This window comes from Pristiophorus japonicus, chromosome 9, assembly GCF_044704955.1.
Source record: "Pristiophorus japonicus isolate sPriJap1 chromosome 9, sPriJap1.hap1, whole genome shotgun sequence".
In the NCBI taxonomy this organism is placed as follows: Eukaryota; Metazoa; Chordata; class Chondrichthyes; family Pristiophoridae; genus Pristiophorus; species Pristiophorus japonicus.
In genome coordinates, this window is record NC_091985.1 from 223725250 (window position 1) to 223751245 (window position 25996).

At 44.9% G+C, this 25996-nt stretch overlaps 1 long non-coding RNA gene across 4 annotated transcripts; it reads left to right on the forward strand.

Annotated features, from left to right (window-relative positions):
- Window positions 1-2624: 2624 nt before the first annotated feature.
- On the forward strand, window positions 2625-25622 carry LOC139273803 (uncharacterized). Of its 4 annotated transcripts, none has more exons than XR_011595365.1 (5): window positions 2625-2694; window positions 3462-3846; window positions 10279-10393; window positions 18886-18972; window positions 24590-25622. It is a non-coding gene; the product is annotated as an uncharacterized lncRNA (long non-coding RNA). The 4 variants fall into 4 exon arrangements; XR_011595366.1 differs by having other exon boundaries at window positions 3462-3548; XR_011595364.1 differs by lacking the exon at window positions 10279-10393.
- Window positions 25623-25996: the final 374 nt, after the last annotated feature.

The following is a 25996-nucleotide window of genomic DNA, read 5'->3' on the forward strand; positions in this document are numbered from 1 at the left end:
TGTTGGGTGGTCTGTACACAACTCCCACTAGCGTTTTCCACCCTTTGGCAACATACCACCCTGCAGTCTTGATTGTGGCCACAGAAACGTCTATCTATTCCCCTTAAAATAGAATCCCCTACCACTATAGCTCTCCCACTCTTTTTCCTGCCCTCCTGTGCAGCAGAGCCACCCATGGTGCCATGGACTTGGCTGCTGTTGCCCTGCCCTGATGACTCATCCCCCCAACAATACCCAAAACGGTGTATCTGTTTTGGAGGGGGATGACCACAGGGAAATCTGCACTACCTTCCTTCCACTGCTCTTCCTGTTGGTCATCCATTCCCTATCTGTCATGTAACCCTGACCTGCGGTAAGACCAACTCACTAAACATGCTATTCGTGGCATCCTCAGCATCGTGCATGCTCCAGAGAGAATCCACCCGCAGATCCTGTGCCACAATGCAGTCTGTCAGGAGCTGCAGCAGAGTACACTTCCTGCTAATGTAGCCATCAGGGACACTGGAAACATCCCTGCGTTCCCACATAGCACAGGAGGAGCATGACACCTGTCCGAGCTCTCCTGCCAAGGCTTAACATTTAGATCAACTTAATTTGGCAACAACAATGATAAAGGTTACCTATTGATAGGGAAAAGAAAAAGAAAAACTACTCACCAATCACCAGCCAATCACTTACCCCCTTGGCTGTGACGTCACCTTGCGATTTATTCTACTTCTTTGTTTACCTTCTGCAGCTGCACCTGCACCAGCTGGCCCCTCCGACTGTTGGGCCTTTTATAGGCCTCTCCGATGCTGCCCCAGACTCCCGCTGCTCGAACTCCCACCACTCCGACTGTTGGGCCTTTTATAGGCCTCTCCAATGCTGTTCCGGACTCCCACTGCTCGAACGCCCGCCTCTCCAATGCCGAGCCTTTTATAGGCCTCTCCGACACTGCTCCAAACTCCCGCTGCTCGAATTCCCACCTCTCCAATGCCAATCCTTTTATAGGCCTCTCTGACACTGCCCCGGGGCACAATGGACATGATATTTGCAGCGCGACAGCTGAAGAAAAAATGCAGGGAGCAGCACCAGCCTTTATACATGGCCTTTTTCGACCTTACAAAGGCCTTTGTCAATGTCAACCATGAGGGTCTATGGAACTTCCTCCTTCATTTCGGATGCTCCCAAAAGTTTGTCAACATCCTTCACCTGCTCCAAAGGACATGCAGGCCATGATCTTTACCAATGGATCCATTACAGACCCAATCCACGTCCGGACCAGGGTCACACAGGGCTGTGTCATTGCTCCAACCCTCTTCTCAATCGTCCTTGCTGCCATGCTCCACCTCACAGTCAACAAGCTCCCCATTGCAGTGGAACTAAATTACAGAACCAGTGGGAAGTTGTTTAACCTTTTCCGCCTCTAGGCCAGGTCCACGATCACCCCAACCTCTGTCGTTGAGCTACAGCACGTGGATGACACCTGCGTCTGCACACATTCTGAAGTTGAACTCCAAGATATAGTCGATGTATTTACTGAGGCATTCAAGAGCATGGGCCTTACGCTAAACATCTGAAAGACAAAGGTCCTCCATCAGCCGGTCCTTGATCCACGGTGCAGCCCTTGACAACATGGACCATTTCCCATGTCTCGGGTGCCTTGTATCAACAAAAGCAGACATTGATGACGAGATTCAACACCCCCTGCAGTGTGTAAGTGCAGCCTTCGGCCACCTGAGGAAAAGAGTGTTCGAAGACCAGGCCCTCAGGTCTACCACCAAGCTCGTGGTCTACAGGACTGTGGTGATACCTGCCCTCCTGTATGGCTCAGAGGCATGGACCATGTACAACAGACACCTCAAGTTGCTGGAGAAATATCACCAATGATATCTCCGCAAGATTGTACAAATCCCCTGGGAGGACAGGTGCACCAATATCAGCGTCCTTGTCCAGGCTAACATTCCCAGCATTGAAGCACTGACCACACTCGATCAGCACCGCTGGGCAGGCCACATAGTTCACATGCCAGACACGCGACTCCCAAAGCAAGTGCTCTATGCGGAGCTCCTTCATGGCAAATGAGCCAAAAGTGGGCAACAGAAACATTACAAGGACACCCTCAAAGCCTCCCTGATAAAGTGCGACATCCCCACTGACACCTGGGAGTCCCTGGCCAAAGACGGCCCTAAGTGGAGGAAGTGCATCTGGGAGGGCGCTGAGCACTTCAAGTCTCATCGCTGAGAGCATGCAGAAACCAAGCGCGGGCAGCGGAAAGAGCGTGCAGCAAACCAGTCCCACGCACCCCTTCCCTCAACGACTGTCTGTCCCATCTGTGACAGAGTCTGTGGCTCTCGTATTGGACTGTTCAGCCACCAAAGAACTCACTTCAGGAGTGGAAGCAAGTCTTCCTCGATTCCGAGGGACTGCCTATGATGATGATAATGATAAACATTCTCTGTCCTTGCCCCCCAGGCCCAGTTCCTTTGCTCAGATTCTGCTAAAAGTAAATTGGGAAAAGTTCACTTTGATTTTTAAAGGCTGAATTATTGCAGAGAGCTGCGCATGCGGGGATAAGCCCCGCCCCCTGTGTCGATTTCCAGTGAGCAGAAGAGCGCATGCGCCCTCCCCTCCCCCAGCCTGTGAGCGCCATTCACTCAGTGAGCGGAAGAAGATGGTTTAAACAGCCGGGAATGGAGACACTGCGGCCCCGGGGTAAGACAGCGAGCAGCGAGCAGCGAGCAGCGAGCAGCAGCCTCCTTACAGCAGCACATCGCTTTGGGAGCGTGTCCGCAGATGGGCTCAGAGATCGGCACCGAGTCCGAGGGAAGTTCAGGCGGAGTGGAGCAAGAACTGGTCTCAGTGCGTGGAGTGAGTGGGGGAAGGGAGAGGCCATTCTCGGGCTGTGTGTGGACAGCGTGTGCCCCGGGTAAGGGAGACAGAATGGGAAGGATCTGCTGTTGACAATCATTGCTGCTTTTTCCCTGCAAACCAGTAGTGAACGTTCCTGCTTTAGTTCCAGTCTCACCATGTTTGTTGTCATTGGACAGCGAGTAGTGGAAGCAGAGCCGGACACACAGGATTTATAAAAGGAGAATCTATTGAAGGCACCGGGTGAGAAATGTGAAGGACACGTTTTAAACAGCGGCTCTTTGTTTTTGGTTGAACGGTTAGTGCCCTGGGAGAGGGGAGCAGCAATCTGAGCTGTGTAAAAGTCCGTGCTCCATCGGGTAGTCCCATTCCTGAAGCAGGGCAGGGGTTGGGTTGTGTCTGGATGTCAGTAACTTGCTGTAAATCTGCCCAACACACTTGGTGTGCAGAAGCTGAGTACTGCAGTGGAGTCAGACACTGACATTTTTGTATCGCTGGCTTCCCTTTGTGAATGTTCATAATGAATATTAAGTGAACGATTACATTCATCACTTTAGTCTTTTCTACCTCTCCTGTTCTTGAATGATCAGAAATACATTTTATTCCTACAGGCAAGGAATTGAAGGAACCGGAAATGTGAAGTTTCTTCCACTTGAAACATTTGGAACAGTGTAACCAGCTGCTTGTAAACACAGTAGGTACGGTACCTATCAGTGTCATCATCACAGCAGTCCCTTGAACGAGGGTGACTTGCTTCCACATGAGTTCACAGATGTTTCAATGAAGGACCCGATATTCCAGTCCGGAACTCCAATTGAAGGGTGGAAGATGCCTGTGCCTGGTTTGTTTTAACGTGTGGTGACCATTGACCATTGCCTTTATCCAGTGGCAAGGGTTAACCAAGATGACTGGAGACCTGCTCTGCTGCACGGATCTAATGCGCACACATATCACAGTGTGGGCTGGCCCATTCTGCCCTGGGCCTCTAGTGTGCAGGTACACAGACAGGTTATCCGAATTAAACATGCTTGTGGTGCTGAATGGCCTCCTCCTATTCCTGTGTAACAGGCCTGAGGGGGTTAATAGCCACTTTCTGTTCCTAATTTAACAGACTGGAGATACTGAATGGTCTTCTCATGTTCCTAATGTAATAAACACGAGGGACATAATGGCTTCCTCCTGTTTATATGTAACAAGCTCTAGGGGCAGAATGACCTTCCCCTGTACCTATGTATCAGGCTAGAATGGGATAAATGGCCTCCTTTAGTTAGAAACATAGAAAATAGGTGCAGGAGCAGGCCATTCGGCCCTTCTAGCCTGCACTGCCATTCAATGAGTTCATGGCTGAACATGCAACTTCAGTACCCCATTTCTGCTTTCTCACCATACCTCTTGATCCCCTTAGTAGTAAGGACTACATCTAACTCCTTTTTGAATATATTTATTGAATTGGCCTTAACAACTTTCTGTGGTAGAGAATTCTACAGGTTCACTGGGTGAAGAAGTTCCTCCTCATCTCGGTCCTAAATGGCTTACCCCTTATCTTTAGACTGTGACCCCTGGTTCTGGACTTCCCCAACATTGGGAACATTCTTCCTGCATCTAACCTGTCTAAACCCATCAGAATTTTAAACGTTTCTATGAGGTCCCCTCTCATTCTTCTGAACTCCAGTGAATACAAGCCCAGTTGATCCAGTCTTTCTTGATAGGCCAGTCCCGCCATCTCGGGAATCAGTCTGGTGAACCTTCGCTGCACTCCCTCAATAGCAAGAATGTCCTTCCTCAGGTTAGGAGACCAAAACTGTACACAATACTCCAGGTGTGGCCTCACCAATGCCCTGTACAACTGTAGCAACACCTCCCTGCCCCTGTACTCAAATCCCCTTGCTATGAAGGCCAACATGCCATTTGCTTTCTTAACCGCCTGCTGTACCTGCATGCCAACCTTCAATGACTGATGTACCATGACACCCAGGTCTCGTTGCACCTCCCCTTTTCCTAATCTGTCACCATTCAGATAATAGTCCGTCACTCTGTTTGTACCACCAAAGTGGATAACCTCACATTTATCCACATTATAATTCATCTGCCATGCATTTGCCCACTCACCTAACCTATCTAAGTCACTCTGCAGCCTCATAGCATCCTCCTCGCAGCTCACACTGCCACCTAACTTAGTGTCATCCGCAAATTTGGAGATACTACATTTAATCCCCTCATCTAAATCATTAATGTACAGTGTAAACAGCCGGGGCCCCAGCACAGAACCTTGCTGTACTCCACTAGTCACTGCCTGCCATTCTGAAAAGTACCCATTTACTCCTACTCTTTGCTTCCTGTCTGACAACCAGTTCTCAATCCATGTCCGCACTCTACCCTCAATCCCATGTGCTTTAACTTTGCACATTATTCTCTTGTGTGGGACCTTGTCGAAAGCCTTCTGAAAATCCAAATATACCACATCAACTGGTTCTCCCTTGTCCACTCTACTGGAAACATCCCCAAAAAATTCTAGAAGATTTGTCAAGCATGATTTCCCTTTCACAAATCCATGCTGACTTGGACCTATCATGTCACCTCTTTCCAAATGCGCTGCTGTGACATCCTTAATAATTGATTCCATCATCTTACCCACTACTGAGGTCAGGCTGACCGGTCTATAATTCCCTGTTTTCTCTCTCCCTCCTTTTTTAAAAAGTGGGGTTACATTGGCTACCCTCCACTCCATAGGAACTGATCCAAAGTCAATGGAATGTTGGAAAATGACTGTCAATGCATCCGCTATTTCCAAGGCCACCTCCTTAAGTACTCTGGGATGCAGTCCATCAGGCCCTGGGGATTTATCAGCCTTCAATCCCATTAATTTTCCCAACACAATTTCCCGACTAATAAGGATTTCCCCCAGTTCCTCCTCCTTACTAGACCCTCTGACCCCTCTTGTATCCGGAAGGTTGTTAATGTCCTCCTTAGTGAATACTGAACCAAAGTACTTGTTTAATTGGTCCGCCATTTCTTTGTTCCCCATTATGAAACAGATTCCAGGGGCTGAATAGCCACTTCTATTCCTGTATAACAGACTCCTATGTAACAAGCTCGAGGGGCTAAATGCCCTCCTCCTGTTCCCCTGAAACAGTCCCGCGGGGATGAATGCCCTTGTCCTATTCCTAATGTAACAGACCCGAGGGGCAGAATTGCTTCCTCCTACTGCTTTCTAACTCCAATTGCTGAATGGCCCTCTCCAGTTCCTAATGTAATGAGCTCGAGTTGCTGTATGGCCTCCTCCAATCCCTATATGACATCCTCGAAGGATTGAACGGCCTTCTCCTGTTCCCATGTCACAGGGTCAAAGGGCTGAATGGTCTGCTTGTGATCCTAATTTAACATGCTTGAGGGGCTGAATATCCTCCCCCAGTTCCTATATAACATGTGCGAGGGGCTGAAAGACCTCCTCCAATTCCTCTAACAGGCTGGAGGTGCTGAATGGGCACCTCCTGTTCCTGGTTAACAGTTCCGAGGGGTGGAATTGGCCTACTCCTGTTCCGATGTAACAGACCCAAGGGACTGAGGGTCTTCTCTTGTTCCTAATGTATGAAGCACGAGGGGATGAAAAACTTCCTGCTGTTCCCATGTCACAGAATCAAAGGCTGCATGGTCTGCTCGTGTTTCTAATGTTAGAGAGGCTGAATTTCCTCTTCCCATACAACAGAATGGAAGGGCTGAATGGCATCCTCCTGATCCAATGTAACAGGCTCGAGGGGAAGAATAGCCTCATCCTGTTCCTGTCTAACAACATTCAGTGCTGAACAGCCATCTCCTGTTCCTGTGTAATAAGTTAAATGGGATGAGTGGCCTCCTCCAGTTGCAATATAACATGTGCGACTGGCTTATTGTCCTCTTCCAGTTCCTTTAACATTCTCAGCGGGCTGAATGGCCTCCTCCAGTTCCTACATAACATTCTTGAGAGTCTGAATGGCCTACTCCTGTTCAGATGTGAAAGGCTCCAGAGGATGGATAGCCTCCTCTATTCCTGTGTAACAGTATTCAGTCGATGCATCGCCTCCACCAATTCCTTTATAGCAAGGCTGTGGTTCTGAATGCCCACCTCCTGTTTCTATGCAACAAACTTGAGGGTCTGAATGGCCTCCTATTATTCATTTGTAACAGGTTTGAGGGGCTGAATCTATTCCTGTAAAGCAAACTCCAGGGCTAAAAGGCCCACTCCAGTTCCTAATGTAACAGAATCGAAGGGCAGAATGGCTTACTGTTCCTGTGTAACAGGATCCAAGGACTGAATGGGCCTCCTCCACTTCTAATGAATGGCCTCCCCCAGTTCCAAATGTAACAGACTCGAGGAATTGAATGGGCCTCCTCCAGTTCCAATGTAACAGGCTCGAGGGACTGAATGGCCTCCTCCTGTTCCTTATGTAACAGACTCGAGGGACTGAATGGCCTCCTCCTGTTCCAATGTAACAGACTCGAGGGACTGAATGGCCTCCCCCTGTTCCTTATATAACAGGCTCATAAGAACATAAGAATTAGGAACAGGAGTAGGCCATCTAGCCCCTCGAGCCTGCTCCGCCACTCAATAAGATCATGGCTGATCTGGTCGTGGACTCAGCTCCACTTACCCGCCCGCTCCCCATAACCCTTAATTCCCTTATTGGTTAAAAATCTATCTATCTGTAATTTGAATACATTCAATGAGCTAGCCTCAACTGCTTCCCTGGGCAGAGAATTCCACAGATTCACAACCCTCTGGGAGAAGAAATTCCTTCTCAACTCAGTTTTAAATTGGCTCCCCCGTATTTTGAGGCTATACCCCCAAGTTCTAGTCTCCCCGACCAGTGGAAACAACCTCTCTGCCTCTATCTTGTCTATACCTTTCATTATTTTAAATGTTTCTATAAGATCAACACTCATCCTTCTGAACTCCAATGAGTAAAGACCCAGTCTACTCAATCTATCATCAAAAGGTAACCCCCTCATCTCTGGAATCAGCCTAGTGAATCGTCTCTGTACCCCTTCCAAAGCTAGTATATCCTTCCTTAAGTAAGGTGACCAAAAGTGCACGCAGTACTCCAGGTGCAGCCTCACCAATACCCGATACAGTTGCAGCAAGACCTCCCTGCTTTTGTACTCCATCCCTCTCGCAACGAAGGCCAACATTCCATTCGCCTTCCTGTTTACCTGCTGCACCTGCAAACTAACTTTTTGGGATTCATGCACAAGGACCCCCAGGTCCCTCTGCACTGCAGCATGTTGTAATTTCTTCCCATTCAAATAATATTCCCTTTTACTGTTTTTTTTTTTTCCAAGGTGGATGACCTCACATTTTCCAACATTGTATTCCATCTGCCAAACCTTAGCCCATTCGCTTAACCTATCTAAATCTCTTTGCAGCCTCTCTGTGTCCTCTACACAACCCGCTTTCCCACTAATCTTTGTGTCATCTGCAAATTTTGTTACACTACACTTTGTCCCCTCTTCCAGGTCATCTATGTATATTGTAAACAGTTGTGGTCCCAGCACCGATCCCTGTGGCACACCACTAACCGATTTCCAACCCGAAAAGGACCCATTTATCCCGACTCTCTGCTTTCTGTTAGCCAGACAATTCTCTATCCATGCTAATACATTTCCTCTGACTCCGCGTACCTTTATCTTCTGCAGTAACCTTTTGTGTGGCACCTTATCGAATGCCTTTTGGAAATCTAAATACACCACATCCTCTATCCACCATGTTCGTTATATCAAAGAATTCCAGTAAATTAGTTAAACATGATTTCCCCTTCATGAATCCATGTTGCATCTGCTTGATTGCACTATTCCTATCTAGATGTCCCACTAATTCTTCCTTAATGATAGTTTCAAGCATTTTCCCCACTACAGATGTTAAACTAACCAGCCTATAGTTACCTGCCTTTTGTCTGCCCTCTTTTTTGAACAAAGGCGTTACATTAGCTGCTTTCCAATCTGCTGGTACCTCCCCAGAGTCCAGAGAATTTTGGTAGATTATAAGGAATGAATCTGCTATAACTTCCATCTCTTTTAATACCCTGGGATGCATTTCATCAGGACCAGGGGACTTGTCTACCTTGAGATCCATTAGCCTGTCCAGCACTACCCCCCTAGTGATAGTGGTTGTCTCAAGGTCCTCCCTTCCCACATTCCCGTGACCAGCAATTTTTGGCATGGTTTTTGTGTCTTCCACTGTGAAAACCGAAGCAAAATAATTGTTTAAGGTCTCAGCCATTTCCACATTTCCCATTATTAAATCCCCCTTCTCATCTTCAAAGGGACCAACATTTACTTTAGTCACTCTTTGCCGTTTTATCTATCGGTAAAAGCTTTTACTATCTGTTTTTCTGTTTTGCGCAAGTTTACTTTCGTAATCTATCTTTCCTTTCTTTATTGCTTTCTTAGTTATTCTTTGCTGTCGTTTAAAATGTTCTCAATCTTCTAATTTCCCACTAACCTTGGCCACCTTATACGCATTGGTTTTTAATTTGATACTCTCCTTTATTTCCTTGGTTATCCACGGCTGGTTATCCCTTCTCTTACCGCCCTTCTTTTTCACTGGAATATATTTTTGTTGAGCACTTTGAAAGAACTCCTTAAAAGTCCTCCACTGTTCCTCAATTGTGCCACCGTTTAGACTGTGTTCCCAGTCTACTTTAGCCAACTCTGCCCTCATCCCACTGTAGTCCCCTTTGTTTAAGCATAGTATGCTCATTTGAGACACTACTTCCTCACCCTCAATCTGTATGTTTAATTCCCAGTCTTGGCCACCCTGCAACCAAGTTTCTGTAATGGCCACCAAATTGTACCCATTTGTAATGATTTGTGCCGTCAACTCATTTACTTTGTTTCGAATGCTGCATGCGTTTAGGTAAAGTGTTTTAATACTAATTTTTAAACCATGATTTTTAGTTCTGACCCCTCCTGCAGCCCCTTTATATTCATACATATTGTCCCTTCCTATCACCAGGCTCGAGGGACTGAATGGCCTCCTCCTGTTCCAATGTAACAGGCTCGAAGGACTGAATGGCCTCCCCCTGTTCCTTATGTAACAGGCTCGAGGGACTGAATGGTCTCCTCCTGTTCCTTATGTAACAGGCTCGAGGGACTGAATGGTCTCCTCCTGTTCCTTATGTAACAGGCTCGAGGGACTGAATGGTCTCCTCCTGTTCCTTATGTAACAGGCTCGAAGGTATGATTTGCCTCCAGGTTCCATGTGCTGAAAGGCCTCCTCAAGTTCCAAGATCCAGGGACTGTTCTTCCCCGTTGTTTTGGAAATAGCATCTGGCAGTAAACTGGAGCTCAATGCTTCTTGCCCACCAGCTCTCTGATCGGGCTCCTTGCGCTGATTATGTTTTCTCATCTCGCTCAAACGTCCCCAAATGTTGCTTTCTTTTCCATCACCTCTAGAGTTATTAGTCAAGTTTGCATCGAGCAAATCGTGATCTCACCAGTAACAGCACTTTCCCGACGGTTATCCACGAGGCTGCTTCTGACATTTTCTTCTGCGTAAATGTTAGCCACCGTAAGTAACTGAAAAGTTTCATTTCTACAGCAACAACAAACACTTGCATTTATGACAGATACCAAATAAATCCCACACTCACTCCCTGTACCCCTGACTGATAGATACAGAGTGAATCCCACACTCACTCACTGTACCACAGACTCAGATACAGAGTGAATCCCACACTCACTCCCTGTACCCCTGACTGACAGATACAGAATGAATCCCACACTCACTCCCTGTACCCCTGACTGACAGATACAGAGTGGATCCCACACTCACTCACTGTACCACAGACTCAGATACAGAGTGAATCCCACACTCACTCCCTGTACCCCTGACTATCAGATACAGAATGAATTGCGCACTCACTCACTGTACCCCTGACAGCTATGGTTTATATCATGTACTAATAGCTCGTCTCTACTCCAAATATTTCTGAATCTCATTCATCCAATATAATGCGAAAAACTATTGTCTGTTGGGGTAGTCTCTGATCTGTAAATTTCACAGATGTAGGATAAAACAACTCACATACCAGGAACTGACAGGTACAGAGGAAACACCCACTCACTTACCCCAGAATATGAGATACAGAATAAAACCCACACTCACATAGCAGAAACTAACAGGTACAGAGGAAACACACACTCGCTTACCCCAGATTGAGAGATACAGAATGAATCCCACATTCACATTGCACAAACTGACATATAAAGGTAAAAATCCACACGCAGATACCAGAAACTGACACCCCGCACATCTACCACAAACTGACAGGTACAAAAAAAACACAATCACTTCCCAGAAACTGACAGGTACATATTAATTCCTACACTCGCATAGCAGGAACTGACAAGTACAGAATAAAACCCACATTCACATAGCAGAAACTGACAGGTACAGAATACAATCAACACCCAGATTCCAGAAACTGACAGGTACAGAATGCAATCCACACTTAGATACCAGAAAGTGACCAGTGCAGATTAAAACCACAGTCACATATCAGAAACTGACAGGTACCAATTAAACCCGATACTCCCATGCCAGAATCTGACAGGTACAGAATGCAATCCACACTCTGATCCAAAAAACTGACAGATACTGGTCAATATCCACATTCACATACCAGAAGCTAACGATATAGGTGAAAGTACACACTCATCTACCAGAAACTGACCGGTACATGATAAAACACACACTGACATAACAGAAACTGACAGATACAGATAAAGACCACACTCAGATACCAGAAACTGACCAACTGACAGAAATAAAGGACAGTATCCAACTAAAAACAAGGGCGTACAAAGTGGCCAAAACTAGTGGGAGGACAGAAGGCTGGGAAGCTTTTAAAAGCCAGCGAAGAATGACTAAAAAAATGATTAAGAAAGGGAAGAAAGACTATGAAAGTAAACTAGCACAAAATATAAAAACAGACAGCAAGAGTTTCTATAGGTATATAAAAAGGAAAAGAGTGGCTAAGGTAAATGTTGGTCCCTTAGAGGACGAGACCGGGGAATTAGTAATGGGGCACATGGAGATGTCAGAAACTCTGAACAAATATTTTGTATCAGTCTTTAAGGTAGAGGACACTAACAATATTCCAACAGTGGATAATCAAGTGGCTATAGGGGGGAGGAGATGGTACTCAGTAAGGTAATGGGATTAAAGGCAGATAAATCCCCTGGACCTGATGGCTTGCATCCGAGGGTCTGAAGAGAAGTAGTGGCAGGGATAATGGATGCATTGGTTGTAATTTACCAAAATTCACTGGATTCTGCGGAGGTCCCAGTAGATTGGAAAACTGAAAATGTAACGCTCCTATTTCAAAAAGGAAGCAGACAAAGGCAAGAAACAATGGACCAGTTAGCCTAACATCTGTGGTTGGGAAAATGTTGGAGTCCATTATTAAAGAAGCAGTAGCAGGACATTTGGATAAGCAAAATTCGGTCAGGCAGAGTCAGCATGGAATAATGAAGGGCAAGTCATAGAAACATAGAAAATAGGTGCAGGAGTAGGCCATTCGGCCCTTCGAGCCTGCACCACCATTCAATAAGATCATGGCTGATCATTCACCTCAGTACCCCTTTCTTGCTTTCTCTCTATACCCCTTGATCCCTTTAGCCGTAAGGGCCTTATCTAACTCTCCCTTGAATATATCCAATGAACTGGCATCAACAACTCTCTGCGGTAGGGAATTCCACAGGTTAACAACTCTCTGAGTGAAGAAGTTTCTGCTCATTTCAGTCTTAAATGGCTTAGCCCTTCTTCTTAGACTATGTCCCCTGGTTCTGGACTTCCCCAACATCGGGAACATTCTTCCTGCATCTAACCTGTCCAGTCCCGTCAGAATTGAAAATGTTCGACGAGATCCCCTCTCATCCTTCTAAATTTCAGTGAATACAGTCCGAGTCGATCCAGTCCCTCCTCATATGTCAGTCCTGCCATCCCGGGAAGCAGTCTGGTGAATCTTCGCTGCACTTCCTCAATAGCAAAAACGTCCTTCCTCAGATTAGGAGACCAAAACTGAACACAATATTCCAGGTGAGGCCTCACTAAGGCTCTGTACAACTGCAGTAAGACCTCCCTGCTCCTATACTCAAATCCCCAAGCTATGAGGGCCAACATACCATTTGCCGCCTTCACCACCTGCTGTACCTGCATGCCAAATTGCAATGACTGATGTACCATGATACCCAGGTCTCGCTGCACCTCCCCTTTTCCTAATCTGCCTTTGTGTTTTTGCCACCAAAGTGGATAATCTCACATTTATCCACATTATACTGCATCTGCCACGCGTTTGCCCACTCACCTAACCTGTCCAAGTCACCCTGCAGCCTTTTAGCGTCCTCCTCACAGCTCACACTGCCACCCAGCTTAGTGTCATCTGCAAACTTGGCGATATTACACTCAATTCCCTCATCCAAATCATTAATGTGTATTGTAAATAGCTGGGGTCGCAGCACTGAACCCTGCGGTATCCCACTAGTCACTGCCTGCCATTCTGAAAAGGACCCATTTATTCCGACTCTCTGCTTCCTGTCTGCCAACCAGTTCTCTATCCACATCGGTACATTACCCCCAATACCATGTGCTTTAATTTTGCACACCAATCTCTTGTGTGGGACCTTGTCAAAAGCCTTTTGAAAGTCCAAATACACCACATCCACTGGTTCTCCCTTGCCCACTCTACCAGTTACATCCTAAAAAAATTCTAGAAGATTTGTCAAGCATGATTTCCCTTTCATAAATCCCTGCTGACTTGGGCTGATCCCATCACTGCTTTCCAAATGTGCTGCTATTTCATCTTTAATAATTTATTCCAACATTTTTCCCACTACTGATGCCAGGCTAACTGGTCTACAATTATCCATTTTCTCTCTCCCTCCTTTTTTAAAAAGTGGTGTTACATTAGCTACCCTCCAGTTCATAGGAACTGATCCAGAGTCGATAGACTGTTGGAAAATGATCACCAATGCATCCACTATTTCTAGGGCTACTTCCTTAAGTACTCTGGGATGAAGACTATCAGGGCCCAGGGATTTATCGGCCTTCAATCCCATCAATTTCCCTAACACCATTTCCCGCCTAATAAAGATTTCCTTCAGTTCCTCCTTCTCACTAGACCCTTGGTCCCCTAGTATTTCCGGAAGGTTATTTTGTGTCTTTTTTCGTGAAGACAGAACCAAAGTACTTGTTTAACTGGTCTGCCATTTCTTAGTTTCCCATTATAAATTCACCCGAATCTGACTGCAAGGGACCTACATTTGTTTTCACTTTTTTTTTCTTTTTCTTTTCACATATCTATAGAAGCTTTTGTGGTCAGTTTTCACGTTCCCAGCAAGCTTCCTCTCATACTCTCTTTTTCCCATCCTAATTAAACCCTTTGTCCTCCTCTGCTGTATTACAAAATTCTACCAGTCCTCAGGTTTGCTGCTTTTTCTGGTCAATTTATATGCCTCTTTCTTGGATTTAACAACTATCCTTAATTTCCCTTGTTAGCCACAGTTGAGCCACCTTCCCTGTTTTATTTTTACTCCAGACAGGGATGTACAATTGAAGTTCATCCATGTGATCTTTAAAAGTCTGCCATTGCCTATCCACCATCAACCCTTTAACTATCACTTGCCAGTCTATTCTAGCCAATTCATGTCTCATACCATCAAAGTTACCTTTCCTTAAGTTCAGGACCCTAATCTCTGAATTAACTGTGTCACTCTCCATCTTAAAGAATTCTACCATATTATAGTCACTCTTCCCCAAGGGGCCTCGCACAACAAGATTGTTAATTAGTCCTTTCTCATTACACATCACCCAGTCTAGGATGGCCAGCCCTCTAGTTGGTTTCTCGACATATTGGTCTAGAAAACCATCCCTAATACACTCCAGGAAATCCTCCTCCACCGCATTGCTACCAGTTTGGTTAGCCCAATCAATATGTAGATTAAAGTCGCCCATGATAACTGCTGTATCTTTATTGCACACATCTCTAATTTCTTGTTTGATGCTGTCCCCAATCTCACTACTACTGTTTGGTGGTCTGTACACAACTCACACTAGTGTTTTCTGCCCATTGGTATTCCGCAGCTCCACCCATAGCGATTCCACATCATCCAGGCTAATGTCCTTCCTTACTATTGCATTAATTTCCTCTTTAACCAGCAATGCCACCCCACCTCCTTTTCCTTTCTGTCTATCCTTCCTAAATATTGAATACCCTTGGATGTTGAGTTCCCAGCCTTGGTCACCCTGGAGCCATGTCTCCGTGATGCCAATTACATCATATCTGTAATCTGCTATGTGCGCGGTTAATTTGTCCACCTTATTCCGAATACTCCTCGCATAGAGGCACAGAGCCTTCAGGCTTGTCTTTTTAACACACTTTGTCCCTTTAGAATTTTGCTGTAATTTGGCCCTTTTTGCTTTTTGCCTTGGGTTTTTCTGCCCTCCACTTTTACTTTTCTTCTTTCTATCTTTTGCTTCTGTCCCCATTCTACTTCCCTCCATCTCTCTGCATAGGTTCCTATCCTGCTGCCATATTAGTTTCACTCCTCCCCAACAGCACTAGCAAGCACTCCCCCCTAGGACATTGGTTCAGATCCTGCCCAGGTGCAGACCGTTCGGTTTGTACTGGTTCCACCTCCCCCAGAACTGGTTTCAAAGTCCCAGGAATTTGAATCCCTTCCTTCTGCACCACTCCTCAAGCCATGTATTCATCTGAGCTATCCTGCGATTCCTACTTTGACTTGCACATGGCACTGGTAGCAATCCTGAGATTAATATTTTTGAGGTCCTACTTTTAATTTAGCTCCTAGCTCCCTAAATTCGTCTTGTAGGACCTCATCCCGTTTTTTGACAAATTTGCTGGAGTTCTTTGAGGATGTAACGAACAGGGTGGATAAAGGGGAACCAGTGGATGTGGTATATTTGGACTCTCAGAAGGCATTTGACAAGGTGCCACATAAAAGGTTACTGCACAAGATAAAAGTTCAAGGGGTTGGGGGTAATATATTAGCATGGATAGAGGATTGGCTAACTAACAGAGAACAGAGAATCGGGATAAATGGTTCATTCTCTGGTTGGCAACCAGTAACTAGTGGGGTGTCACAGTGTTAGATCTCTTAATTTCCATTGAAATACGAACTCCGATGGTAGTTTTAACTTTTTAATCTTGGCAGAGAGCAACAAACTGCTGGCTGATTGCCAGTTTCTTTTTCTTACTGGGACCACATGGTCAAAATGGCTGTATTTATACCCGGTTCAATTTACAGAAAAGAACTCGCCTTCTTTGACCTTATTGGCTCAATTACTAGTATTTTAACCTTTTAATTGGCTCGCTACCCAAGTTCCTAAAATGTCAACTTGATTGATGACTTAATGTAATATGGCCTGTGTTTTTTCACAGCCTGTCTAAATAAGCCTGTTTGAATACTCTATCACACAGGGATCAGTGCTGGGACCCCAACTATTTACAATCTATACTAATGACTTGGAGAAGGGACTGAGTGTAACCTAGCCAAGTTTGCTGATGATACAAAGATGGGAGGAAAAGCAATGTGTGAGGAGGACACAAAAAATCTGCAAAAGGACATAGACATGCTAAGTGAGTGGGCAAAATTTGGCAGATGGAGTATAATGTTGGGAAGTGTGAGGTTATACACTTCGGCACAAAAAATCCAAGAGAAAGTTATTATTTAAATGGAGAAAGATTGCAAAGTGCCACAGTACAGCGGACCTGGGCGTACTTGTGCATGAAACACAAAAGGATAGTATGCAGGTGCAGCAAGTGATCAGGAAGGCCAATGGTATCTTGGCCTTTATTACAAAGTGGATGGATTATAAAAGCAGGGAAGTCTTGCTACAGCTATACAAGGTTTTGGTGAGGCCACACCTGGAATACTGCATGCAGTTTTGGTTTCCATATTTACAAAAGGATATACTTGCTTTAGAGGCAGTTCAGAGAAGGTTCACTCGGTTGATTCCGGGGATAAGAGGGTTGACTTATGAGGAAAGGTTGAGTAGGTTGGGCCCCTACTCATTGGAGTTCAGAAGAATGATAAGTGATCTTATCGAAACGTATAAAATTATGAGGGGGCTTGACAAGGTGGATGCAGAGAGGATGTTTCCACTGATGGGGGAGACTAGAGCTAGAGGGCATGATCTTACAATAAGGGCCACCCATTTAAAACTGAGATGAGGAGAATTTCTTCTCTCAGGGTTGTAAATCTGTGGAATTCGCTGCCTCAGAGAGCTGTGGAAGCTGGGACATTGAATAAGTTTAAGACGGAAATAGACAGTTTCTTAAATGATAAGGGGTTATGGGGAGCGGGCAGGGAAGTGGAGCTGAGTCCATGATCAGATCAGCCATGATCTTATTGAATGGCGGAGCAGGTTCGAGGGGCCATATCGCCTACTCCTGTTTCTATTTCTTATGTTGTTATGACACAGAATAAAACCCATACCCACATGTCAAAACTTGACAGCTACACAATAAGTCCCAACTTACGTAGCAGAGACTGACAGGTACAGAATAATTCTCACAATCACTTCACAAAAACTGACAGGTACAGAATAAAACACACACTCAAATACCAGAAACAGAGAGTTACAGAATAAATCCCACATTCACATAGCAGAAACTGACAGGTACAGTATGAAACCCACATCCATGTATCTGAACAATAATATGCAAGTAAAACCCATACCTGCCTATTAGAAACTGACAGCGAAACACACACACACACCAGAGACTGACAGAACAAGTGAAACAGTTTAGGCACTCTTACTCCAGTGTCAGGCTCTCACAATCGTTTTTTCAATGTGGCCCATTTAATTAGTGATAAAAGCAACTTGTGAAACAATCCCATTTTTGTTAATTTAATTTGTGACAAAAAGATGGTCAGAGTATGCGCTAAATACATGCTGCTCCTCGCCTCCCCACACAGTGTTTAAACCGACGGGAAGGGCCTATGCGAGCTCCACACCCCCAGCTCTGTCAGCGGCTGCCGTTTCCTCTGTGCTCAGCTGATGATCGTTGAACACATCAGGGAGCGGAGATATCCCGGGCCCGAGTAAGGGAGCAAACAGCAGCCTCCTTCCAGTAGCTCATCGCATTGGGACTGTGTCCACAGATGGACTTTGAGTCGGGGTAAGTTCAACGGCAGTCGGGGGCTGTCTGTACGAGGTGGAGTGGAGCAGGAACTAGTTCTGGAACATGGAGTGAGTGGGGGAAGGGAGAGCCCATTCTCGGGCTGTGTGTGTACGGTGTAAGGTAACAGAGAAAGTAAATCACCTCGCTCTTTCAAATCAGTGCTGCTTTCTTTCTCCAAATCAGTAATGAATGTTCCTGATTCAGTTCCAATCTCAGTGTCTGTTGTTCTTGGACAGTGAACAGTGAAAACACAGCCTGAGAGTGAGGATGTGAGGAGTTTCACAAAGTGCATCTATTGCAGGCACCAGAAGAGGAGTGTGACAGGAGACATTTCAAAAATGGGTTATTTTGTTTCGGTGCGTTGAATTCTCAGAACCGTGTTGCTAGTGATCGAGAGATACATTGTCGCTCCCTCAGATGCATCAGGAACCGGTCACTGACATTCTGTTAATGACACCGGTCAGCAACGCGGTTTCAATAGACTGAGAACAATTGTTGTACAGCTCAGGTACCTGTGGTTATATTCCAGGAAGCAATTCAGAATTTTACATGTCGTTCCATGGGAGTGGGAGATATAAACCTGGACAGTGCCAATCGGGTGTTTCCATTCATGGACCAGTGCTGGGTTTGGGTTGTGTCTGGATGCTGATAACTTACTATAGAACCATCCTACACACCTGGTGTGGTGAATCTGAGTGCCACTGTACTGCAGTGAGGTCAGATGACACAGATTCCTCCCTCGAGATACTTTACTTTGTTATAAACAAACACATTAATTATAACTCTTTTTATATTCTCTCCATCACCTGTCCATATCCTAACTAATAGTGTTCTCCTATTATTATTCTCAAAGCAAAATACTTCACCAAGCCAGAATAAATTTGATCTTTCCTCAACCCGGAACACAAGGAACAGTGCAGGTAGCTCCTTCTCACTCACAGTAAGTACATTATCACTCTCAGAGCGCAGAGACACAGAACTGACCTCAATCATATTGTCACAGGCAGCAGAAGCTGTCAGTCCCACAGTGATCCGAATTTTCAGAGTTACATTATGAATCCCACAGTCACTTGGAGCAGTACAATAATATGTTGTTTCAAAGTCCAATCATATCGCATTGAAAGGCAGATCCAATTTCACTCCCTTACTCACACACACGAAGAGATAGACACTGACACGGTAATGGACTGAACCAAACCTCCTCCTGAGACAGTCATCGATAATCGCAAACTATCATCCACCTACAGCAGGTGGAGAAGGAACTAAATCCAACAGTCACACAGAGCAAGAATAGCTCAGTACAAGAGACTGTCAATTACATAATCAATCTCACACTCACACATCACTAGTCTAACAGATACATAATCAATCTCACACTCACACACATCACCAGTCTAACAGATACATAAACAATCCCACACTCACACATCACCAGTCTAACAGATACATAATCAATCCCTCACTCTCACACATCACCAGTCTAACAGATACATAATCAATCCCACACTCTCACACATCACCAGTCTAACAGATACATAATCAATCACCCACTCTCTCACATCACCAGTCTAACAGATACATAATCAATCCCACATAACAGTACCAGAGACTAAGAGAAACATAATGATTCATACACTCAAACACATTGAATGACAGATTGAGAGAGAATCACAAATACTTCCAGTACCTGAGATTGACTGACTGACTGACTGACAGTGAAACCCACGCTCCCATACCAGGCCCTTACAGCTACAGACAAATACTCACACTCGCATACCAGAGACAGATGGTTAGAGAGTGAACTCCACAGTCACTCACCAGAAACTGACAGGTACAGAAAAAAAACACTTTTGCATTCCAGAGACTGATAGATACAGAGTAATACCCACACTCACATTCCAGAGACCGATAGATAGAGTAATACCCACACTCACATTCCAGAGACCGATAGATCCAGAGTAATACCCACACTCACATTCCAGAGACTGATAGATACAGACTGAAAATAACACTCCCAGCAAAAAACTTACAGGTTCTGATTAAAACCCTTACTCAAATATCAGAAACACAGATACAGAATAAAACCCACACTCACTTCCCAGAGACGGACAGATACAGAATAAAACACATACCAGAGAGTGACAGTTAGAGAGTAAAATCAGCACTCACCTGAAAGTGACTGACTGATTCAATGTCAAACCCACAATACCACATCTGTACCAGACACTTAAAGGCACAGAATGAAATCAACGTTCATATAATAGCAACTGATAGGTACAGAAAACATACACACATTCACATACCAGTGACAGACAGGTAGAATGTGGTAAACTCCACACTCACATAACAGAAACTGTGACCTATAGAATATAACCCCACTCATAACAGAAACAGACAGGTACAGATAAAAAGTGCCACACTCACACACAAGAGACTGACAGGTACAGAGTGAAATCCACATTCACACTTGAATAAAACACACATTCACATAACAGCAACTGACAGGTGGGAAACCCACATACACATCCCAGAGACTGACATTCACAGATTAATACCCACACTCACATACCATAGACTGACAGCTACAGAGTAAACCCCACACTCACATACCATAGACTGAGAGATACAGAGTAAAACCCATACTCACACCAAAGACTAATAGATACAGAGTGAAGACCACACTCACATCCCAGAGACTGACAGCTGTAGAGTAAAATCCACACACACATAAAAGTGAGTGACAGATAAAGAATAAAACGCACACTAACATCTGAGAGTGAAAGATACAGAAAAAAATACACATTCATGTTACCGAGATTGACACATACAGATAATACCCAAACCCATATACCAGAAACTGACAGATACACAGAAAAACCCACACTCAAATCCCAGAGACTGACAGATAAAGAATAAAACTCACACATACATCCTTGAGAGTGATAGATACAGACTGAAATATGCACTCCCTTACCAGAAACTGGGAGGTATTGTATTGATTAAAACACTTACTCATATAACACAAGCTGATGGGTACAGAGTAAAATCCACACTCACACAAGAGATACTGAAAGGTGCAGAATGAAACAACAATATCAACTTATAGTTTCTAGCATATAAATATCAGGTACAGGACAAAACCCACAATCTCATACCAGAAACTGGCAAACACAGAATAAAACCCACTCTCACATCAGGGAAACTGAAAGGTGCAGAATGAAGCCCCACTCAAATACGAGAAACTGACAGATACAGACAAAAGCCCACATTACCTGAAACTGACCAAGAGTAAAACCCACACTCACCTACCAGAGATTGAAATTTACAGATACAATCCACACATATACCAGAGACTGAAAGGTAGAGTGTGAAAACCATACTCGCACATCAGTAACGGACAGATACAGATTACAATCCACACTCACACATCAAATACTGACAAAGAAAGAATAAAACCGCACTCACAAAGAAAATCAACACTCAAATACCAAAAGTTGACAGTGCTGGAGGAAAACCCACAATCACAGAGTAGAAACAGACATGGACAGAGTAAAATGCACACTCACATTTCAGAAACTGATAGGTACAGAATACAGCTCGCATTCACATAACAGAAACTGACTGGGATAGAGACATCGCAAATTCATCATCATAGGCAGTCCCTCGAAGCGAGGATGACTTGCTTCCATGCCAAAAAGGGATGAGTTCACAGTTTTTTCAGTGAAGGACCTAATATTCCAGATCCCAAACTACATCTTGAAGGGTGGAAGATGCCTGTGTGTGGATTTTTTTAACGTGTGATGACCGTTGCACACCAGCCACCACATGGGCTTGACAGAGCTAGGTCTTGGTCCAGTGGCAAAGAGGAATCGCAAACTAACATACCAGAGACTGACAAGTATAGAGTGAAATCCACACTCACACAACAAAAACTGTTATATACAAAGTAAATTCACACTCGCATACCATAGACTGAGAGAGAGAGTGTAAACCCCACAGACATATCCGAAACAGGCAGACACAGGTAAAATCCACACTCACATATCAGAAAATGACAGGGACTGTGTAAATCTGACACTCGCATACCAGAGAATGAAAGATACAGAATGAACCCCACACTCACTTACCAGTAATTGACATGTACAGAGTGAAAACCTCTCTTCCATACCATAAACTTACAGGTACAAAGGAAAAGCCACACTCACTAACCAGAGACTGACAGATACAGAATAAATACTACACTCACTGGTGGGCCTCATCTATAGGCCCCCTAACAGTAACTACACTGTTGGATGAAGTATAAATCAAGAAATAATGGAGGCTTGTAAAAAATGAATGGGAATAATCATGGGCAATTTTAATCCTCATATTAATTGAACAAACCAAATAGGCCTTGAGCATAGCATGTATCTGGGATAGTTTCCTTAAACGGTACATTGTGGAACCGACCAGGGAGTAGGCTATCTTAGATCTGGTACAGTGTAATGAGAACAAAAGAACATAAGAAATAGGAGCAGGAGCACGCCATTTGGCCCCTCGAGCCTGCTCCGTTATTTAATAAGAACATGGCTGGTCTGATCATAGACTCATCTCCACTTCCTTGCCCGCTCTTCATAACCCTTTATTTCCTTATCATTCAAAATACTGTCTATCTCTGCCTTAAATATATTTAATGACCCAGCCACCACAGCTCTCTGGACAGAGAATTCCACAGATTTACAACTCCTCACCTCAGTTTTAAGTGGGCAACCCATTATTCTGAAACTATGTCACCTAGTTCTAGATTCACCCTATGAGTGGAAATATTCTCATTGCATTCACCTTGTCGAGCCCCCTCATTTTCTTGTATGTTTCAATAAGATCAGCTCTCATTCTTCTGAACTCCAATGAGTATAGACCCTTCATAATCATAATCAACCCCCTCATCTCCGGAATCAACCTAGTGAACCTTCTCTGAACAACAGCCTCCAATGCAAGTATATCCTTTCTTAAATAAGGAGACCAAAACTGTATGCAGTACTCTAGGTTTGGCATCACCAATACCCTGTCCAGTTGTAGCAGGACTTCTCTGCTTTTATACTCTATTCCCCTTGCAATAAAGGCCAACATTCCATTTGCCTTCCTGATTACTTGCTGTAACTGCATACTAACTTTTTGTGTTTCATGCACAAGGATGTCCAGGTCCCTTGGTACTGCAGCACTTTGCAATTTTTCTCCATTTAAATAAAAATTTGCTTTTTTATTTTTTCTGCCAAATTGGACAACCTCACATTTTCACACATTATACTCCCATCTGCCAAATTCCTGCCCACTTACTTAGCCCTTCTATATTCTTTTGCAGATTTTGTGTGTCCTCACAACTTGCTTTTCCACCCATCTTTTTATCATCAGCAAACTTGGTTACATTACACTCCGTCCCTTCATCCAAATCATTAGTATAGATTGTAAATAGTTGAGGCCTCAGCACCAATCCCTGCGGCACCGCACGAGTTAATATTTGTCAACTGGAAATTGATCCATTTATCCCGACTCTCTGTTTTCTATTAGTTAACCAATCCTCTATCCATGGTAATATAATATCCTCAACCCGTGAACTTTCATCTTGTGCGGTAACCTTTTATGCGGCACCTTATCGAATGCCTTCCAAAAATCCAAATACACCACATTCACTGGTTCCCCCTTTTTCCACCCTGCCCATTACATCCTCAAAGAACTCCAGAAAATTAGTCAAACATGATTTCCCTTTCATAAAACCATGCTGACTCTGCTTGACTGAATTATGCTTTTCCAAATATCCTGCAACAGATGTTGGGCTAATTCGTCTTGTAACACTGTTGTGAAGCACCTTGGGACATTGTACTAAATTAAAGGTGCAATATAAATAAAAGTTATTATTATTAATAAAGGAAAGCTACAGGTTTGTGCGCTGCCATCGAGATTCATGGAGTTATAGCACCCATGTGTGGCCATCTTTGCAAAAGAGCAATGTGTGGGCAGGGCTTCAGGGTCCCAGTGAACCCAGCCAGAGTCAGGACTTTCAGGGGAGGAGAAAGAGGGGCAACAATGAATGTAGAACTGAACCCAGCCAGAGTCAGCACCTTCAGGGGAGGAGAGGGAGGGGAACCAGTGAGTGTAGAATTGAATCCAGGCAGAGTCAGCACCTTCAGGGGAGGAGAGGGAGGGGAACCAGTGAGTGTAGAACTGAACCCAGCCAGAGTCAGCACCTTTAGGGGAGGAGAGGGAGGGGAACCAGTGAGTGTAGAACTGAATCCAGCCAGAGTCAGCACCTTCAGGGGAGGAGAGGGAGGGGAACCAGTGAGTGTAGAACTGAGCCCAGCCAGAGTTGGTGGTGAAAACTGGGTGTGGAGGATAAGCTGTCTTCAGACATTCGATGTGTTTGTGTTTGAATTTCAGGACAGGGAGGATGGAGAGTGTATGGGATGGGGATTTAGAGTTTTGGAGGAACACGGGAGGCAAGAATGTTCCATAAAATCTAGAATTGTTCTGAATTTCTGTCCTGTACTTACAGTAATGATTTTTGTAAACTCCTTTTCCAGGGTATCAGAAGGGCAGGATTTGCAGACGGGAAACTCAAACCAAACATCACGTCAAAATCTGACAGTCACTCGATTCCTCAGGACCTGAATATCATCGGCCTTTGAATGTGGAAGGAGAAATGTTTGTCTCTTCTGTCTGTGGGAACAGATTTCAAACATCAATGTGACTGGAAAAGCACCGAGACACACACACACCCGAGTGAGAGTGTTCCAGTGCACTGCCTGTGGAAAGAGCTTTAACCAGTTACACAGCCTGAAAAAACATCTCACCATTCACAGCGGGGAGAAACCGTACACGTGTTCTGTGTGTGGATGATCAACCTGGAGCGACACAAGGACAACCACACCATGAAGAAACCACGGGACTGTGGGGATCCCCGTCTGAACTGGAAAAATATCAACGCAGTCACACTGGGAAGAGGCTGTTCATCTGCTCCGTGTGTGGGGATCGATTCACTCGGTCAAGCGACATGTTGACACACCAGCGAATTCACACCAGGTTGAGACCGTACACCTGCCCTGTGTGTGGGGAGGGATTCACTTGTTATTCCAACCTTCTAACTCACCAGCGAGTTCACTCTGGGAAGAGCCCGATCACCTGCTCTGTGTGTGGGGAGGGATTCGCTCGGTCATCCCATTTGATGGTACATCAGCGAGTTCACTCTCGGGAGAAGCCGTTCACCTGCTCCGTGTGTGGGAAAGAATACGTTCGGTCATCCTACCTGCTAAGACACCAGCGAATTCACAAGTGATTGCAGGGTTTGGATTCTGCTGTTATCCCAGACTGAATCGTGTCCATTCTGACAGTTGGAGTTTCTTTCTGTTGATATTGATGACCTCTATAACTCGGCTGGAGTTTAATATTCTGGATATTTGACCATTTAATCAATGGGAAAAGGGTCAGATAAAAATAATGCTGATTGTGTTTGCATCCATACTTAACTCTTTTTAAAGGGATTTCTTCAAATACTGGAAGTTGCAACAAATGGAGCTAAACTTTGTTAACAATTGATAATAAAATGAATTGAATCTGCAGGTTGGTTTTGGATTTCTCTGGGATGGAGCCGGACATGATGTTCCTTGAAATACCGCCGGTGTCCAGTAGATGATGCTGTCCCTCCAACTAACTCTGACTGTGCGGAGAGTGACTGCCCCCTAGAGCATGAGAAATGTGGGCAACTCCGGGTCAGACACTGAACTCACTCATCCCACAGGGACCTTACACACTGCCCCCTCCCTGGGGCAGCTGCAGGTCAGACACTGAACATACTGCACCCCACAGGGACATCACACACTGCCCCCTCCTTGGGGCAGCTCAGTGTCAGACACTGAACATACTGCCCCCCACAGGGACATCACACACTGCCCCCTCCCTGGGGCAGCTCAAGTCAAACACTGAACATACTG